General features: G+C 35.3%; 1 protein-coding gene and 1 long non-coding RNA gene across 2 annotated transcripts in view; one reads left to right on the top strand and one right to left on the bottom strand.

Annotated features, from left to right (window-relative positions):
- LOC309475698 overlaps window positions 1-7,814 on the bottom strand; it is a 246,011-nt gene extending 238,197 nt beyond the window's left edge. Inside the window, exons 1-2 of the long non-coding RNA XR_014197785.1 lie at window positions 7,592-7,814; window positions 4,662-4,912 (exon numbers count right to left, since the gene is read on the bottom strand). This is a non-coding gene — a long non-coding RNA (uncharacterized lncRNA). The remainder of the gene's footprint in view (window positions 1-4,661; window positions 4,913-7,591) is intronic.
- LOC309474918 (uncharacterized protein) overlaps window positions 1-14,717 on the top strand; it is a gene marked incomplete at its 5' end in the record, with an annotated part of 216,662 nt that overhangs the window by 125,062 nt on the left and 76,883 nt on the right. The window lies entirely within an intron of this gene.

Below are 14,717 nucleotides of genomic sequence, written 5' to 3'. Positions count from 1 at the left end.
ATGTGGAAATGTAACTATTTTATGCAACCTGGTCTCACAGGATTCCGTGAAATGTCCACGTGCCCTTAACTCAAAATCCGTGGAGCCATCACGGAATCGCCCCAAATTCCGTGATGCGGCCACGGATATTACTCCAATGCAAGTCAATGACACTGACCTTCCGTGGTCCACACACGGATACCCGTTTCAATGACGGAGTACAGATCTCACTCAATCGACGTGCTTTCTCATTTGGAAACGCAACATTTGAAGTATTTGTGAACTTTTCCAACAACAAATGCCATAATGACGTTAACCTGACTGTTATTGAAGCTATTGCATTGTCCTGTCATCATAAAATTTCGGTTTGTTTCAGTTAGCCTAACCAAAGTCCCGTGATGGCACCACGGACCTCAACAACCTGACCTCACTCATGGACGTTGTAATGTTGCTGGCTTGTTTAGGAACTTATAAGCTTTAGGTCGACTGTGTTGCAATGGCATGTAATTAACTTGACATTTTGTCTCGTCCTGTCATCATAAAATCCAGTTTGATGGCGTTTTACACCTATTGCTCGCTTGGCTATAGTCAGATCTAAAATCTGTGATAGGAGCACGGAGTGAGTCTGTGGTGAGACCACGGATAACTCCAACACGCAAGTCAATGACACTCATCTTCCGTGGTCCACACACGGATACCCGTTTCAATGACAGAGAACAGATCTCACTCAATGGACGTGCTTTCTCATTTGGAAACACAACATTTTAAGTATTTATTTATTTTCCAACACCAAATACCATAAAGACTTTAACCTCTCTGTTATTGTAGCTATTACATTGTCCAGCCATCATAAAAATTCAGTCTGATTCTGTTAGCCAAACTGAAGTCCCGTGATGGCACCACGGACCTCAACAACCTGACCTCACTCACTGGATGGTGTGATGTTGCTCACTTGTTTAGAGACTTGAAAGCTTTATGTCGACTGTGTTGCAATTTTGTCTTGTCCTGTCATCATAAAATCCAGTTTGATGGCGTTTTACACCTATTGCTCGCTTGGCTATATAGTCAGATCTAAAATCTGTGATAGGAGCACGGATTGAGTCTGTGGTGAGACCACGGATAACTCCAACGTTCGTGATATGGTCACGTAATTTAATCTATTGATTCGTGCCACGGACACGTTTATTTCGTAATTTTTCGTCTTTCGTGATTACAGCTCGATTATTTCTGCCTGTCGGCTGCAGCAGAGAAGCTGTTTAATCAACATTTATTCACGAGATCTTATCGTGGTTTATGTGTTTTTTTTTTTATGTTATTATTTCGGTCTTATTGCCAGGGAAGCTGGATTGTTTTGCTGTTTATTGATCTTTTTAAAATGATATTTTATTAGTAGGAAATCGCGCTGAAGAAGTCTCGTTCCGAACACATCGCGATATTTGGCATCAGTTCACGTGTGTCAGCTGTTGGTAAGTAGCCTAGTAAATAAATACATAAATACGCTGTCCTAATAATGTGTGATATAATGTCTTTTCTGTTTGTCGATATTAATCTGCCAAATATATCTGCCATTTCTACGGAGACTTTGCGTTTCATTGCTTTCTAATTCAAAATATATGATTAAACACTGCCTGTCACGTGACGTGCTATAGGCTTAGATATTCATATCAGATTAAAAATAGTACAATTAGTTCCAAAGTTGTATTTGTAGTAGAAGCACAGTAAAAACAACACTTACCATGCTTTTACCACAGTAACATTAGTTTTACTGTGATAGGGTGTGGTAAAAGGACAGTAACCACAAAACTTACCATGCTTTTACCACACTATTGGTAGTTTTAATGTGATACTTATTGTAAATGCACAGTAACCACAACACTTACCATGCTTTTACCACAGTAACCCTAGTTTTACTGTGATAGGGTGTGGTAAAAGGACAGTAACCACAAAACTTACCATGCTTTTACCTCTGTATTGATAGTTTTAAAGTGATATTTGATGTAAATGCATATTAACCACAACACTTGCCATGCTTTTAACGCTTTAATGTAACATCCAATATTTGTAAGGTAAATCAGTACTTTTTCCTTTAAATAATCCTATATATTATACATAATTATATTTTCTTTTCTCTTTTTCCAGCTGAAAAGACCAAAAGAGCCTTTCGGACTCAGTCAGCCCATTATTGTTTGAGGAGAAGTAAACGGAGGAGACGGAAAGCTGCAAAGGCAAATATTCACAATGGTATGTATGTGTTGGGTTTTAACCCTAAATCAAACATTTTATCAAGCATTTGTTGTTTCTTAAAACTTTTCTCACAAAACCCATATCCCAATCAGTACAAACATAGTCTGAAAGTCTTAATAATTCACAAGATTTAACAAGTTGTCAAATTTGTACGATACTCGTACATATTTGTATACTCGTACACAATCCTGCAGCTTTTACTCCTAGTGCTGTCATTGGCTACTGCCTCAATTCCTGTACATATTTATCGCGATATATGTAAATCAGTTGCGCCACTTCTTGGAAAGTTGTCGGATATCACACACACTGTCAGAAAGTTTATATTAATTGCAAATTGGTCCCTGTCTGTTCATGTTCCAGTGATACATGATGTCTCTCCACACCTCATAACCTACCTCTGTTTGCAAGAGTGGAAAAGCTTATCTGACTTGTCACGTCTAGTTCCAACCCTGATCAAACACACTTGAACAGCTGACCAATGTCTTCAGGATTACTAGAGGGGAGTTTTTATCAGGGTTGTAGCGAAACTCTGCAGGAAAGTGGAACTCCAGGACTGACGCTGCCTATACAGAGCTGTTATTCCATAAATATATCATCAGCTTCCTGTGCTAAATGACTTATTTGTATTTAACCCAGTATTTGCTCTTGTCCTGGTGTCTGATGTTGAACATGTTGTTTCCACAGTCACACTTGCTTTTATTTTTTGTCACTGTTATGAATGCTGCTCTTGTCTTCTAAAATGACATAATAAAATAGAGACCCTCCATTAAACACAAGACCATCATTCAATGTGAGAATCACTGACTCATAACCCGTAATATTTATTGTTGAATTTGCAGCAAATTTCTGTCATTTGTTCATTTTGAGCTCCTGCAGTTTTTGCATCTGAAACATCAGGTTTTGTTTTTCTCCTTTTGTGTTCCTTACATAAATCTGAAATGACGGAGGTGGTTTAGATGTCTCACCGCAAATCAATGATCAAACTCTCTCTGATTCTGTTTCTTTACAAATTATGTGCTGCTTATCGTATTGACATTTGTTGGGTGTACAGTACATAGTAAATCACTGTATAAAAGAAAAAAAAAGGCATTTCAAATAAAGAGTTTTTACTCACTATTGTTTTATGGTGCTTCATTTTAAACACCTTTTACCTTATTTTAATTATTCTCAGGTTAGGTAAAGTAAGTCAAATATGTCCTAAATAATAAGCATTTGAATTTCCATACTTACAATATTTAGATCACTCAATCTTTTGTAAAACAGAGACTTATGGCAGGCGAGCTTCTTAATTTCAATTATATATATTTTTTATTAAATACAGATGAACTAGTTTACATAAAAGGTACTAATATATAAAATAAAAATAAAAGTAAATCAAATCCAAATAATTTACAAGCTTTTAACTTCATGAGGCACAATGGCAAGGCATCTAACACCGGAGAGGCCATCCTTGGCGAATCAGCGTCTGACTGGACATGTCATTCCAGCTCTTTTTAAAGTCCATCATCTTTTTATCATCTTCAGAAATCTCCTCCTGGAAACCCCCTAGGACTTGGTCATTAAAGCCTTTGCCTCTTCGTCCTCCTTCTTCTGGACCTTTTCTTCATTGCTGTATCTTCTGTATCTCGTCCGCAACACATAGACGGTAATGCTTGCATTTTTCTTCTTCTTTCATTTTCTCAATATATGGTTACAATGATTATTACAAGTGTCTTACATTATATAACACTTTCTTAATAAATTGTTTAACAACTTCTGGTGTCTTTCTTTATAAAACCACTTTCTTAATACAGTTACAACTGTGGTTTACTACGACACATAAGTACTTCATATACCAAAAGGCATAATTATAATAAATAATTGCATATTCCATAACACTGTAAATCAGTATGTGTCTCAGAGTCATATACTGAATTCTTTAAATCCATTATTATACTATTTTGAACACAAACATGCAACACAATTATGGAAAAACAAGCATTAATTTTCATAATACTCATTCACAATGAGGCCTGAAAAAACTGTTCAGAAAGTAAGGTAGATTTGTAACTTTAGTATGAACACAGAATATCAGAGCGACACTCTGAGCTTTTATCACTTCAGTCCTCATGAAATCAGTCACTTTACATTTAAGATTTCATATTCACATCTTATTAGGAGACAGAGACAGATTTACTTGAGAAAAAAAACAATTAGCATGGTGTCTATATTCTTACAAGGTTTTTAAGAAGGCAATCATTTAAAGTATTTAAGAATACATTGAATAAAAAACAAACAAATGTAACAGTGCAAGAGCATCAAATAAAAAATAAGCCATCAAGAAAAAAGCATATACACACATCAAGTTCAGTTTGAGAATTTCTGATATAATCTGTAAAAAATGTACAATAATCAAGCCTTCTTACAAAGTGTAACAAATCACCATAAAGCAGTCAAACTGACTTTTAATACAAGAACAATATGATCAGCATAAGTGTAGAAGACAGTGTTACATTAACTTCATAATGAACAATTTTTTTTTCTGTTTATGCCAAATTTAACAAAACTCTTCATGTATTAATTCCACATCTCAAAAGCACACATGGGTTGACTTCAAACACTGTTAATGTGTATATTGTTACAGTAAATCATCATTGTTGGCCAGTCTAATCTTTCTAAGGATCGTTTGTTTCGTTCTTTTCCGCATCATCTGTGAGAAAACAAAGAAAGAATGAAGAAGTTAAAAAAAGAAAGAAACGGTCTTACGTCTGCCTGATGCATTTCAATTTACTGTATTAACAGTGTTTATTAAATTAACTAATGAAGCCATATTAACAAAAATATTTAATGCTGAGTGTTATCAACAGAGTCAGGGCTCCTGCTGTATTAATTAAACTGTTTGTTTAAACAATGGAGCTTTTCATTCATTGTTAAATGTACTTGCTTAACAGACCATTGAAAAATTCTCAATGCATTGATAAAAAAAAATTTTTTTTTTATATATATATATATATATATATATATATATATATATATATATATATATATATATTATTTTATTTTTTTATGTACATTTAATGAATACAGCCAATAATAATAGATTCCTTCATTTTATTTTAAAGGGATAGTTCACTTTGAAATAAAATTTTGGTATGTTTTAGCTTACCTCAATGGCATCCAAGATGTAGGTGTCTTTTTTTCCGCAGTAGTTTAAATTTTGATATTTTTAGGTCAAACCGTTCTTGTCTGTCAGTCATATAATGCAGGTCGATGGTCACTGTCTCAAAGAGCATGCACAGAGTCCAAATTAAAACAATTCCCCATCGTCCAAATTAAACAATTCCCCATCGTAAGTACACATTGATGGCCTAAGACACGAAACGAGCGATTTGTGTGAGAAAACGAACAGTATTTATATCGTTGTTACCTCTTGAACACAGCCGCGTCCAAATGATCTGAGGGCGTGGGCGGGTATAGATATATACACTAGATGTCGCCTTGGCTACGGTTTGGCGGGTATAGATATATACACTAGATGTCGCCTTGGCTACGGTTTGGCGGGTATAGATATATACACTAGATGTCGCCTTGGCTACGGTTTCGTTCCAATGAACTGCAGTAGCCAAGGTGACATCTAGTGTATATATCTATACCCGCCCGCGCCATCAGATCATTTGGACGCGGCTGTGTTCAAGAGGTAACAACGATATAAATACTGTTCGTTTTCTCACACAAACCGCTCGTTTCGTGTCTTAGGCCATCAATGTGTACTTACGATGGGGAATTGTTTAATTTGGACAATGTGGAATTGTTTTAATTTGGACTCTGTGCATGCTGTTTGAGACAAGTGACCATCGACCTGCATTATATGACTGACAGACAAGAACGGTTTGACCTAAAAATATCAAAATTGAAACTACTGCGGAAAAAAAGACACCTACATCTTGGATGCCATTGAGGTAAGCTAAAACATACCAAAATTTTATTTCAAAGTTAACTATCCCTTTAAAGTGTCACTCCGAGTTTATTGTGTTTCAAATAGTGAAGAATCTACTGAAAAGGGAAAATTAATATATTATACATATATATATATATATATATTTAATATGTTATACACAATATTTAAATACAATAATTAAATCTGTGAAAACTAAACAAATCTTTCTTTTAAATTGCAAGTTATTATAGAATATACAGTATGTTATATACAGAATATATATTGAATATATTATTACAAGGTTAATATCTAAATGAAGGTCAGTGTGTCACACAGAGAAAAGTATTTGTAAGAATTATCTGTAGTGAAGCCAAGAAAATCTGACAAAATTGTAAAGTTAAATTAAAAAGACATCGAGGTCATCTTTATCTTTATATTCCTATTAATGGTGTTAATGTTGTAATAATGTCTGAATGAACAAGAGGAATGAATCCATATCACACATCTTACAGTGTTTGTCCATCCTGAGCAGTATTTTGATTCCCTTGCTGGAAACAAACACATAATTTAATCTTTTGTAAAACTTAAATTTTTCACTGGCATACAAGAATATGAAGATCAATCTGACCGACATCTAAAGCAGCCGATCACAGTTATTCTTGTCTACAGTTGCTATATATTCAGATTCACAAATCTCAGATTTGTTGTGAAAACTACCTTTGAAAACTGAAGCAAATCATAATTTCATACTCAAAAGCACTTCCTGTATCAATCTGGTATCTTGTAACAGATGTACTGATAAACACACCTGTGTGCTTCTACTTTTAGAAGGCGAATAAAGCCAGCCAATCAGATCAGATCGTACTGGATGGAGAAAGTGTTCTTCCAGTAATTTTAGTCTGTGCTGAAGTTGCTAAATAATCTCATTAGACCAAACATCTTCATTATCTAATTTTAAACATTTGCCTTGTACCGTTCTTAAATTGTTCAGTGTGCAGATTTGTGTACGCAGTAGTACGCAGAAGTACCATGTTGCTTTTAATTAACTATACAGTAATTTCATTATTTTATTATTAATTGTTATTATAAGCTTATTTTATGTTTAGTTGTAAGAAATACGTGACCTGATCTGTCCAGGATATGATGCCTCTTCAGTCTAGTTAAACAGCTTCTTTGTAATGTGTTTAATATATATACTGTATATAAAATATTTAATATCTTCATTATAGATTAATGAGGGCACATCATACACAGACACAACAAATGGTGCAATTGTTGCTGAGATCAAACACTGTCTTATCTGCAGTTACTATGTTCAGTTTGAGTTTTCTACAGACACACAGATGCAGATCACAGTAGATCAGTGTCTGCCCTTCATCTGTTATTGTTTAACAGTATTCACACTTTACTCAGGTTTATTTCCAAATTATGTGAACCGGTGGTGATACTTACCCGTAGGACTTTTGCAGCAATGGTAAATCACACCAGCAACTGCAAACACCAGCAGAACACCAGCAGCAATCCCTGTTATAGCACCTGCAGACAGACCTGACTCTGTAATGATAAAGACAGACATTAGTGTGAGTGTGTCTGATCTATAACACACACTATAAACATCAGCACTATATAACCTGGGTGAAGATCTGATACTGTAATGATAAAGACAGATATTAGTGTGAATGTGTCTGATCTATTACAAACACTTTAAACATAAGCACTATATAACATTTCAAGTGCCATGTCTGTCCAGACACCACTGAACCCTCCATCTGATTGACGTACAGTAAACTTCCAATCCTTGAATTCCCTATAGATGTTTGGAGCCAGTGTAGGCAAGCTTCTCATAGCTTCTAGGTAGTGGGGCAGGTAGAATACGTACTTGTAGTAGGCAGCAGTTACAAGGTATGGTAACATCTTTTCCACTTCAGCTAGGTATTGTTATCCCACAGACCATTTGTATTATTCAGTATTGTGTACACTACAGTCTGATATCCAATATAGCTACATATCGTTTTTGTGTGGCCATTCATGCCACAAGCTAACTAGCTATACTAAACCTGAACATAACAACTGGACATGTAGCTAATTGCTAACGGCGGCTAACATTTATTACAGCCTTTAGTTATCCTTACTAGCCTACTATTCGTCTGACATGAAAAACACTTAAAGGACCACACCAGCCTTCATACAAGTGTATTTCAAATGATTCCTCGCTCCAAACGGATCCCATAGTAGCATTTATTCTCATATCTATTTCTTTACCTAGCAAGTCCAGTTGAAATTTTCATAATTTTTCAACTTCCGGTTGAAGCAAAATGGACATATAGGACACATACCTCTCGTAGAGCATAAAAAAAGTCTCTACCCCATTCCTGTGAGGAGTTATGGCCGTTTAAAGAAACCCCCAAAATTAGCTAAAACGGCTAAAGCTAGCTAAGTAAACTAGTAGAGAATGAATGCTGCTGCTACATGGATATGTTGGGGATGAGGAATCATCAGAAATATACTTGTTTGAAAACTGGCGTGGTCCTTTCAGTTAATTATACCATTACAATATCCATATTACCATTCTTTTCCCAAAACACTGGGGCAGACCTACCGGTATTCACTTAAGCCACTGTCACTTACCACAGACAATGATGAGCAGCTTCGAAGTCCGTTGGTAACCGTTGGTTGCCCTGCTGGAAAAACCAGCATAGACCAGCACAATTTCCATGCTGGTCTATGCTGGTCTATGCTGGTTTATGCTGGTTTATGCTGGTTTGGTGCTGGTTTAGCTGGTGGACCAGCAAGACAATGCTGGTCTAGCAGCATGGTCTTGCTGGTGATGCTAGTCTACCAGCATGGACTTGCTGGTGATGCTGGTCTACCAGCATGGACTTGCTGGTGATGCTGGTCTACCAGCATGGTCTTGCTGGGGATGCTGGTCTACCAGCAAGGTCTCATTAATGGTGCTGGTCTACCAGCATGGTCTTGCTGGTGATGCTGGTCTACCAGCAAGGTCTCATTAATGGTGCTGGTCTACCAGCATGGTCTTGCTGGTGATGCTGGTCTACCAGCAAGGTCTCATTAATGGTGCTGGTCTACCAGCATGGTCTTGTGTGATTTACTTTAGCTCATTATTTTGTACACATTTATGCAGCCAGTACTTACACGGTCCATTTAATAAGTTACTTGTTTAAATTACTGAAAAAGAAGACAGTTAAATAGAAATTAGGCTAGCAATGTCAAGAAGTTCTTTAAAGTCCCACTCTGATCATATTTTGAGCTATTTTTAAACATTCTCAGTGGTCTTTAAATGATGATTATGCCGTTTTTAGCCAAAATCACAAAACCTGTGCCGTTTTCTGGGACTTCGCTTCAGCAGAGCGGCAGTAGCTCATTAGCAATTCGCCTCTGCGTTGTGGGCGTTCATCCATTCATCTCTCACAGCAACATGTTTTGGTAAAGCATGAAAGCTAATACCAATATCTCTCCTCTTAGCATTGCAACCCGCTACCGCACATAGGTGTTGATCTGCCATCGTCTTCTCTACTCCTCAGAACCTGAGCGGGCAGGACGGAGGGGAGTATGAGCTTGTGGCCCCGCCCAGTGGAGTTACTACGTCACAACTCCAGTCTATTTCAGCCGGCATTTTAGCGTCTGCTACTGATTCACAGCCATTTGAATGCAGAAATACTCAGAAATACAACTTTGAGCTTATTTTTCTCAAGATATGTCCTCTAACATCAGAAAAATGCCACAAGAACATGTTAACACCTAGAAAAACATGATTTTCATCGGAGTGGGTCTTTAAGGGCAGTACATAAATACTTGGCCAACACATAACACTATTTTTCTCATACAAATTCATTACAATAAATAAACTAAAGATTCTTGAACATTAACATCTGTTCGAAATAAGTTTTTTATTGCAACAGAATATTTACACGTTACATTCACATTTATAGGAATTACTTGATACCATTACTACCAAGACAATATATACAGTGCTCTCAGTATTCACATTAATAAATTATAATGCTTAAAGGAGAACTCCGGGAAATTTTTAAGTTTAAAAAACAGTCAGTTAACAAGCAATGTACACCAATATAAGAGATTACATTAACAATGTTCCTACAAGCATCCGGTGTCAATGTATTGTGGAGGATGTTTAATAAAAAATTCAACACTGGGGGGTGTTTGATAGTAATGATAAGCCCTGTCTGTTTTTTCTTGGCTGACCAAAGTGCTTTACAGTGCTTTGGTTGAACAACCAGATTAAAGATTAAAATAAAAATAAAAATAAAAATAAAAATATAAATAGTACCTACATAGCAACACATAAAACACAACAGAAACAGCAAAGCTGAGAACAATCATTAAAACAGGAGTAGCAAGGCAGTATCAGACTCAAATATGAAATAGTCAAACAGAAATGTCGAAGCAGTATCAGACTCAAATATGAAATAGTCGAACAGAAATGTCGAGGCAGTATCAGACTCAAATATGAAATAGTCAAACAGAAATGTCGAGGCAGTATCAGACTCAAATATGAAATAGTCAAACAGAAATGTCGAGGCAGTATCAGACTCAAATATGAAATAGTCAAACAGAAATGTCGAGGCAGTATCAGACTCAAATATAAAATAGTCAAACAGAAATGTCGAGGCAGTATCAGACTCAAATATAAAAAATAGTCAAACAGAAATGTCGAGGCAGTATCAGACTCAGATATAATATAGTCAAACAGAAATGTCGAGGCAGTATCAGACTCAAATATAAAATAGTCAAACAGAAATGTCGAGGCAGTATCAGACTCAAATATAAAATAGTCAAACAGAAATGTCGAGGCAGTATCAGACTCAAATATAATATAGTCGAACAGAAATGTCGAAGCAGTATCAGACTCAAATATAAAATAGTCAAACAGAAATGTCGAAGCAGTATCAGACTCAAATATAAAATAGTCAAACAGAAATGTCGAGGCAGTATCAGACTCAAATATGAAATAGTCAAACAGAAATGTCGAAGCAGTATCAGACTCAAATATGAAATAGTCGAACAGAAATGTCGAGGCAGTATCAGACTCAAATATGAAATAGTCAAACAGAAATGTCGAGGCAGTATCAGACTCAAATATGAAATAGTCAAACAGAAATGTCGAGGCAGTATCAGACTCAAATATGAAATAGTCAAACAGAAATGTCGAGGCAGTATCAGACTCAAATATAAAATAGTCAAACAGAAATGTCGAGGCAGTATCAGACTCAAATATAAAAAATAGTCAAACAGAAATGTCGAGGCAGTATCAGACTCAGATATAATATAGTCAAACAGAAATGTCGAGGCAGTATCAGACTCAAATATAAAATAGTCAAACAGAAATGTCGAGGCAGTATCAGACTCAAATATAAAATAGTCAAACAGAAATGTCGAGGCAGTATCAGACTCAAATATAATATAGTCGAACAGAAATGTCGAAGCAGTATCAGACTCAAATATAAAATAGTCAAACAGAAATGTCGAAGCAGTATCAGACTCAAATATAATATAGTCGAACAGAAATGTCGAGGCAGTATCAGACTCAAATATAATATAGTCGAACAGACATGTCGAGGCAGTATCAGACTCAAATATAAAATAGTCAAACAGAAATGTCGAGGCAGTATCAGACTCAAATATAAAATAGTCAAACAGAAATGTCGAGGCAGTATCAGACTCAAATATAATATAGTCAAACAGAAATGTCGAAGCAGTATCAGACTCAAATATAATATAGTCGAACAGAAATGTCGAGGCAGTATCAGACTCAAATATAATATAGTCAAACAGAAATGTCGAAGCAGTATCAGACTCAAATATAATATAGTCGAACAGAAATGTCGAAGCAGTATCAGACTCAAATATAATATAGTCGAACAGAAGTGTCGAAGCAGTATCAGACTCAAATATAAAATAGTCAAACAGAAATGTCGAGGCAGTATCAGACTCAAATATAAAATAGTCAAACAGAAATGTCGAAGCAGTATCAGACTCAAATATAAAATAGTCAAACAGAAATGTCGAGGCAGTATCAGACTCAAATATAAAAAATTGTCAAACAGAAATGTCGAGGCAGTATCAGACTCAAATATAAAAAAATAGTCAAACAGAAATGTCGAGGCAGTATCAGACTCAAATATAAAATAGTCAAACAGAAATGTCGAAGCAGTATCAGACTCAAATATAATATAGTCGAACAGAAATGTCGAGGCAGTATCAGACTCAAATATAAAATAGTCAAACAGAAATGTCGAGGCAGTATCAGACTCAAATATAATATAGTCAAACAGAAATGTCGAGGCAGTATCAGACTCAAATATAAAATAGTCAAACAGAAATGTCGAGGCAGTATCAGACTCAAATATAAAATAGTCAAACAGAAATGTCGAAGCAGTATCAGACTCAAATATAAAAAATAGTCAAACAGAAATGTCGAGGCAGTATCAGACTCAGATATAATATAGTCAAACAGAAATGTCGAGGCAGTATCAGACTCAAATATAAAATAGTCAAACAGAAATGTCGAGGCAGTATCAGACTCAAATATAAAATAGTCAAACAGAAATGTCGAGGCAGTATCAGACTCAAATATAAAAAATAGTCAAACAGAAATGTCGAGGCAGTATCAGACTCAGATATAATATAGTCAAACAGAAATGTCGAGGCAGTATCAGACTCAAATATAAAATAGTCAAACAGAAATGTCGAGGCAGTATCAGACTCAAATATAAAATAGTCAAACAGAAATGTCGAGGCAGTATCAGACTCAAATATAATATAGTCGAACAGAAATGTCGAAGCAGTATCAGACTCAAATATAAAATAGTCAAACAGAAATGTCGAAGCAGTATCAGACTCAAATATAATATAGTCGAACAGAAATGTCGAGGCAGTATCAGACTCAAATATAATATAGTCGAACAGACATGTCGAGGCAGTATCAGACTCAAATATAAAATAGTCAAACAGAAATGTCGAGGCAGTATCAGACTCAAATATAAAATAGTCAAACAGAAATGTCGAGGCAGTATCAGACTCAAATATAATATAGTCAAACAGAAATGTCGAAGCAGTATCAGACTCAAATATAATATAGTCGAACAGAAATGTCGAGGCAGTATCAGACTCAAATATAATATAGTCAAACAGAAATGTCGAAGCAGTATCAGACTCAAATATAATATAGTCGAACAGAAATGTCGAAGCAGTATCAGACTCAAATATAATATAGTCGAACAGAAGTGTCGAAGCAGTATCAGACTCAAATATAAAATAGTCAAACAGAAATGTCGAGGCAGTATCAGACTCAAATATAAAATAGTCAAACAGAAATGTCGAAGCAGTATCAGACTCAAATATAAAATAGTCAAACAGAAATGTCGAGGCAGTATCAGACTCAAATATAAAAAATAGTCAAACAGAAATGTCGAGGCAGTATCAGACTCAAATATAAAAAAATAGTCAAACAGAAATGTCGAGGCAGTATCAGACTCAAATATAAAATAGTCAAACAGAAATGTCGAAGCAGTATCAGACTCAAATATAAAATAGTCAAACAGAAATGTCGAGGCAGTATCAGACTCAAATATAAAATAGTCAAACAGAAATGTCGAAGCAGTATCAGACTCAAATATAAAATAGTCAAACAGAAATGTCGAGGCAGTATCAGACTCAAATATAATATAGTCGAACAGAAATGTCGAGGCAGTATCAGACTCAAATATAATATAGTCGAACAGACATGTCGAGGCAGTATCAGACTCAAATATAAAATAGTCAAACAGAAATGTCGAGGCAGTATCAGACTCAAATATAAAATAGTCAAACAGAAATGTCGAAGCAGTATCAGACTCAAATATAAAATAGTCAAACAGAAATGTCGAAGCAGTATCAGACTCAAATATAATATAGTCGAACAGAAATGTCGAGGCAGTATCAGACTCAAATATAAAATAGTCAAACAGAAATGTCGAGGCAGTATCAGACTCAAATATAATATAGTCAAACAGAAATGTCGAGGCAGTATCAGACTCAAATATAAAATAGTCAAACAGAAATGTCGAGGCAGTATCAGACTCAAATATAAAATAGTCAAACAGAAATGTCGAAGCAGTATCAGACTCAAATATAATATAGTCAAACAGAAATGTCGAAGCAGTATCAGACTCAAATATAATATAGTCAAACAGAAATGTCGAAGCAGTATCAGACTCAAATATAAAATAGTCAAACAGAAATGTCGAAGCAGTATCAGACTCAAATATAATATAGTCAAACAGAAATGTCGAAGCAGTATCAGACTCAAATATAATATAGTCAAACAGAAATGTCGAAGCAGTATCAGACTCAAATATAATATAGTCAAACAGAAATGTCGAAGCAGTATCAGACTCAAATATAATATAGTCAAACAGAAATGTCGAAGCAGTATCAGACTCAAATATAAAATAGTCAAACAGAAATGTCGAAGCAGTATCAGACTCAAATATAATATAGTCAAACAGAAATGTCGAAGCAGTATCAGACTCAAATATAATATAGTCAAACAGAAATG

The sequence above is a fragment of the Leuciscus leuciscus genome (genome assembly GCF_965113295.1).
Source record: "Leuciscus leuciscus genome assembly, chromosome: 15".
NCBI classification, from domain to species: Eukaryota; Metazoa; Chordata; class Actinopteri; order Cypriniformes; family Leuciscidae; genus Leuciscus; species Leuciscus leuciscus.
The sequence above is the reverse complement of the archived record's forward strand: the minus strand, read 5'-3'. Positions and strand labels throughout refer to the sequence as shown.